The following is a 6,971-nucleotide window of genomic DNA, read 5'->3' on the forward strand; positions in this document are numbered from 1 at the left end:
GGCACAAGACGACGACCACGACTCCCTCCCTCACCTCTGGCCCCATGTACAAGAAAACAAACCCACCCCCCCTCACACACTCCTCACCTAGCCTTAAAACAACAACAGAAGCACTTCACAGCCGTCTCGAGACGCGTGTTTGACACACCCACTTCACCGTCGTGACAAATGAGAGTCGTTGGCTGGTTTCGTAGCCCGTCGCAGTAGCGGCAAGAGCCGCTCACACACTGGCTTCGCTTCTGAGACACTTCGACTCTGCCATGGACATCTCCTCCCCCCCCTACAAGAGACAGTTCTTTCGACAACCCTCTTTAACCTCTTGCTAAACGACCACGTCATTACCACGTCATTACCACGTCACCACCTCAACACCACTAGGGTCATTTCGTATGCAGGCGAGCCTCACACTCTCCTCACAACAGACCGGCACCGCCACAGCGGCAAGCGTAAACACGCAGCTGTACTTGACTGAATTGTAACGAGGATTCTTCGAAGTCACGCTTCCAACTCCAACGAGACTCGAATCCATCTCAAACACCCCCTCTAGTCACCTTGAATGGGACCCAACACTCCCACTGAACCCAATACCCCTCAGACAAGCCATATCTAGACATCACATTGAACACTCACTGCGTAAAAGATATCAACACAAGGCAACACACTCTTTAAGTGCCCTCTTCTCAACAATGAATACCACAACATTTGGACGAGGAAAAACACAAAAAAATGTTCATCCGCGCTCCACTCACAACCACATCTCACCTGCCTGGTCGTCCATCTTTCTCAAAACAAAAAACAAGAAAAAAAACAAAGAAAAACCGGAAAACATACACAATAGAGCACTCAAAACAGTCATTTGTTACTTGGCTACCACAAACATTCAACATTATACTAGGAAACAAAGATCTTCACAGAATAACCCAAATTAGTATACTTGGCACTCAATGGAACAACACTAGACCCACCTCCCTCCCACCCAGACTATTCCATTCCCTAAACACCCAGACCCCAAGTAGAAATAACAAGCATACCCTTGCCTCACACGACAGTAACCACCCATGCACAGAGCCCCGCCCCAGCAGATTTAACGCTGAGAAAACACATGCACACAGGCATAACACGACATGCACTTAAACACAACCGACCTCCCATCTCAAGTCCAAGACTCCAGGCCGCCAAACGTACGCCCGTCAGAAGCCACACTCCCCAGACACGAGTCATGCTCTTAAACATCATCCATTCCTAAAGTACTAGAAGCATCACCCATTCCTACGGTACTAAGAACATCACCCATTCCTATAGTACAAAAAACATCAGCCATTCCTACGGTGCTAAAAACACCACCCATTCCTACAGAACTAAAAACATCACCCATTCCTTCAGTGCTAAAAACATCACCCATTCCTATAGTACTAAGAGCATCACCCATTCCGTCAGTGCTAAAAACATCACCCATTCCTACAGTACTAAAAACACAACCCATTCCTACAGTACTAAAAACATCACCCATTCCTACAGTACTAAAAACACAACCCATCCCTATGGTACTAAAAACATCACCCATTCCTACAATACTATAAACACCACCCAGTCCTGCAGAACTAAAAACACCACCCATTCCTACGGTACTAAAAACCAGCTTTTTGTGAAATAACAAGACAGTCAATTCCCACATTGCAATCACCAAAACGAAAACACTGTACATAACACCACTATACTGTGTGATCTACTCCCCCGCCCGGTGGACGTGGCTGGCTTCCTGAGCGCTGTAGGATTCAGGGGAAAATGAATCACGATAAGTTCCCAAGTGCACTTTCGTGTAATAATCATATCATCAGGGGAGACACAGAGAGGAAATATGACAGTCAGTTGATATACAACGAAGAGACGTAAGCTAGGACGCCATTTGGTAAACATGTTTACCAAATGGCGTCCTAGCTACGTCTCTTGATTTTGTATACAACTGACTGTTATATATCTCTCTTGTGTCTCCCCTGATGATGTGATTATTACACGAAAGTGCACTTGGGAATTTATCGTGTTTCATTTTCCCCGTGGATTCATATCAATCTAGAAAAAAAGTATAACAAGTTGGTAATGGAACATGATATTTACGAGAGGGGAAATTAATGTTGTACATCTGTTTGCCTTTTCATATTTGTCTTCACCCGTAAATTCGTCAGACAATCGCCCGTTAATATCAGACAAACCTCACCAACTTTACTCTATATGGCATATCAATTTACCACAACGGGGCAACACCAGTGTAAAAAAAAGAAGAAAAAAAATCTCCCCGTAACACACAAATAGTACACACACGCACACACACACACACACACACACACACACACAGCTCACACACTGACCAAACATGGTTGCTGAGGTAGACAGAACAAACCAGAGTACACACAGAGGAGTAAACATATGTATATTTCGCGCCGTAGAGGTAAACACGAACCAGATCCAACCAAGTCCCTCCTCGCACCTCACCACACACACATTCTGGTCGCTGAACCTCCAAGTTTTGCAAGTCGACAAAGGCAGTCCAAGTTGGAGAGTAGACTTTACATATTTACCCAGTGAGAGAGAGAGAGAGAGAGAGAGAGAGAGAGAGAGAGAGAGAGAGAGAGAGATCAAAAAATAACCATTATATATATATATATATATATATATATATATATATATATATATATATATATATATATATATATATATATATATGTGTGTGTGGGGCGTCTGGGGTAAACCATGGAAGGTTGTGTGGGTATGTATATTTGCGTGTGTGGACGTATGTATATACAGGTGTATGGGGGGGGGGCCATTTCTTTCGTCTGTTTCCTTGCGCTACCTCGCAAACGCGGGAGACAGCGACAAAGTATAAGAAAAAAAAAAAAAATATATGTATGTATGTATGTATGTATTTGCCGTGGTTTTATTCGTTCACGTGTACTCTCGAGGTGTCATGCACAATAGACCGAAGCCAAGGTTTCTCTCTGTATTCTTAGACCTTCGCTTCCTTAAGGTTGTGCAGCGAGTGGAAAGAAAGAAATATAAGAGAGTCGCCCCTTTGGCCTGGGCTCTATCGTCGCCGGCTAATGAAACAGGGTGCAGTCCAGCGAGAGAGAGAACTCCTTGGCTTCAAAAGAATTCATCCCGTCTCTGAGGGAGGAGGGTGGAGGTGTCGTGGGATAACACTAAAACCCTTTGAGAAAAGGGGGGTTCCCAGACTAATTGTTAAATAAGACGTGAAAAAAAAAATTATGTATGTATATTTTGACACATTTGTAAGTTCGTTTGTAAAACGCGGGATCCCGTTATGGTGGAAGTCATCCGCCTTCGAGGGAGAGCTCCACACAGGAGCAGGGTAAGGTAAACTCCTTATGTTCACCGATTAAGTTACAACCCCATCGCTCGTGACATCTCGCTCGCTAGGATTGTGATAGATAGATAGATAGATAGAGATAGATAGATATGGCGTGGCAGTAGTCTGATCGATTTTAGCTGAAGTAGATTATATGTGGATTATATGTGAAAGTGGAAAGGTCCTATGTGCATCGAGGAATGTGTGGAAGAAGAGGACAACTGTGTGTGGGGGCATACACGGGTATGTTTGATGGTATAGTAGTCCCGACGGCATTGTATGGGTTCGAGTCTTGGGTCATGAATGCAAAGACGGAACGAAACGTTTCGGGAGTGAAATGTCCGGAGACAGTATGTGGACTGAGGAGAGTTGATCATGTAAGGGATGACGAAAGGTGGGAGACATGTGTGCCAGCAGGTGGAGTATGATCTAGAGAGCACACCAGGGTGTGCTTAAATGGTTTGGACACATGGAGAGAATGAGCGAAGAGGGACTGACTGACAGAGAGGATATGCACGTCAGAAGTGGATGAAGCAACGGGAAAGAGGAAGACCTACAAAGAGATGGAAGAATAGATTGGAAGGAGGCTTTGAGTTCTCGAAACCTGAATATTCAAGAGGGTGAGAGGCATGCATGGGATAGAACGAAATGGAGCGATTTGGACAGATTCCTAAATAAGATCCATATATACTCGAATGGGATTCCAAATTATCCCATTTTTTTTTCCCCCAACAGACTAGCAGTCATGATTAGCGTCGCCAACCACCGCTTTACGGACACCACATGTGTACATGTGTATGTGTATTAACAATTATTGATGTATTTGCATGTGCGTGTGTATTTATGTATATATGTGTCTAGGAGTGTTTTTATCTCTAGGTTTGTATATGTTCGTGACTTAATCATTGATTATCCTTGTACATTGTATATTGAGGTGTGTATGCTTGGGTTTAAGTGTTTATATGTGCGCATATGTATTTGCGTATGTGCCTTTATGTATCTCTGTATATGTGAACGTGTGAGTGTGATTGTTCTATATATATGTGTGTGTATGTGTGTTCGAGTACGTCTATAACTTTGTATATGAAGAAACCACTTGTCATACATTGTGTATATATGTCGTGAGTGTTGTGTGTGTGTGTGTGTGTGTGTGTGTGTGTGTGTAGATCATTCACAGAACAACACTTAAGATACACTTTACCGTCACTGAAGTGTGTGTGTGGCGCTTCCTGGGAACTTCACCAACTTATATAAATTCGTCTTGTAATTAAGACTATCCTCCGACCGTCTTGATATAGAGAAAAAGAAACATTTATATATATAAAAAAAAAAAACAATGAAAAACAGTTGATCATTTTTTTCTATGATATAGTTCGAAAATGATATATATATATATATATATATATATATATATATATATATATATATATATATATATATATATATCCTTTCAGGAATGTGAGTGGATGTTCTTGTATGACGTAGTTCAGGAAAATGCGACGAGTTCGAAGGACTTTTCACACAGTTTCGAACGCGTTTTGAGAACCATCTCGCGAAGGACTTCGATATATATATATATATATATATATATATATATATATATATATATATATATATATATATATATATATATATATATATATCTGGGTCGCTGGAGAGCAGGGGCTACAGCTCCCCAGCTACATCGCCCACAACTCCCGCAGTTACACACACACACACACACACACAATCGCGCGCACTCTCTCTCTCTCTCTCTCTCTCTCTCTCTCTCTCTCTCTCTCTCTCTCTCTCTCTCTCTCTCTCTAAGAGGCACAGCCAACCCGGACGGCGGTCCAGCACACACTGGTTGGTGATGACACGGTCTGGCCTGGTCCTCCACACCGCAGGCTCCTGACACGCCCCCCCCCCCCCCCATCCCACACCCCACCCCATCCCACACCACCCCACCCCACACTCCTCCTCCTCCTCCTCCTCCTCCTCCTCCTCCTCCTCCTCCTCTTCTCCCTCCCCTTCCCACTCCCTCCCCTCCCGCGCCCCATCCACCACCACCACTACCACCACCACCAACCCTGCCACCACCACTACCACCACCACCACCACCATCCCTGCCACCACTACCACCACCACCCCTGCCACCACCACCACCACCACCACCATCTCTGCCACCACCACTACCACCACCACCACCCCTGCCACCACTACCACCACCACCACCAACCCTGCCACCACTACCACCACCACCACCAACCCTGCCACCACCACCACCACCACCACCATCTCTGCCACCACCACTACCACCACCACCACCCCTGCCACCACTACCACCACCACCACCACCCCTGCCACCACTACCACCACCACCACCACCACCACCACCCCTGCCACCACTACCACCACCACCACCAACCCTGCCACCACTACCACCACCACCACCAACCCTGCCACCACTACCACCACCACCACCCCTGCCACCACTACCACCACCACCACCAACCCTGCCACCACTACCACTACCACCACCAACCCTGCCACCACCACTACCACCATTACCACCACCCCTGCTACCACTACCACCACCACCACCATCCCTGCCACCACCACTACCACCACTACCACCACCACCACCATCCCTGCCACCACCACTACCACCACTACCACCATCCCTGCCACCACTACCACCACTACCACCATCTCTGCCACCACCACTACCACCACCACCACCACTACCACCACTACCACCACCCCTGCCACCACTACCACTACCACCACCATCCCTGCCACCACTACCACCACTACCACCACCACCACCATCCCTGCCACCACCACTACCACCACCACCACCACTACCACCACTACCACCACCCCTGCCACCACTACCACTACCACCACCATCCCTGCCACCACCACCACCACCACCACCCCTGCCACCACCACTACCACCACCACCCCTGCCACCACCACTACCACCATCCTCACGAGATGATACACAAGAAACTGACATACAGGTCATTCGTACACCGTAATGAAACCACGCCATTGGAATTACCCCAGAAGACAGCACTATGCAAATGCTCCTATATCATCCTCAAAGTCATTCAGTGGTGTTTACACTTTCCCCCAATCATCTACCCTTCACATAGTCAGGAAAAAACACAGCGGTTCTCTGCTGCCCAGAAGGTGTCCACAGCACGCAGGAAATTCTCGTAAATCAACATTTTTTTTTGAGACATGATGATGACATATATTCTACAGTACTTCCTGGTAGACGGTCATAATGAACTTCATTATTAAACGTCTCGTGAGGTATGTGATGCAAAGGACTTGAGTAGGATGAGCGTGTAGACGACAAACACTAGATTTCATTTTTTTTTAAACTAGAATCTTGAAAAAAATAAAAGATGAAAAAAAAAACGTTTGCATCAAGGGATGACGGATTATTTGTGCTATTTTGCAAGAAATCCTTGAAATAACGTATTAGATAACGAGAGATCTTTAAATTTGAAATAACGAGAAATCCTTAAGCAAAAAAAAAAGCCTTAACGAGAATCCTTTAATTAAGAAAAAACGCCTTAGATAACGAGAAATCCTTAGATAAGAAAAACGTCTTGAA

The 6,971-nt window shown here is 45.5% G+C and overlaps 1 protein-coding gene across 1 annotated transcript in view; it reads right to left on the bottom strand.

The window, feature by feature from the left end:
• Positions 1 to 4,712, bottom strand: part of LOC139758368 (uncharacterized) — a 79,579-nt gene extending 74,867 nt beyond the window's left edge. Inside the window, exon 1 of the mRNA XM_071679667.1 lies at positions 4,563 to 4,712. The gene's annotated coding sequence lies outside the window, so the exon portion shown is untranslated. The remainder of the gene's footprint in view (positions 1 to 4,562) is intronic.
• Positions 4,713 to 6,971: the final 2,259 nt, after the last annotated feature.

This window comes from Panulirus ornatus, chromosome 30 (assembly GCF_036320965.1).
Source record: "Panulirus ornatus isolate Po-2019 chromosome 30, ASM3632096v1, whole genome shotgun sequence".
Lineage (NCBI taxonomy): Eukaryota > Metazoa > Arthropoda > Malacostraca > Decapoda > Palinuridae > Panulirus > Panulirus ornatus.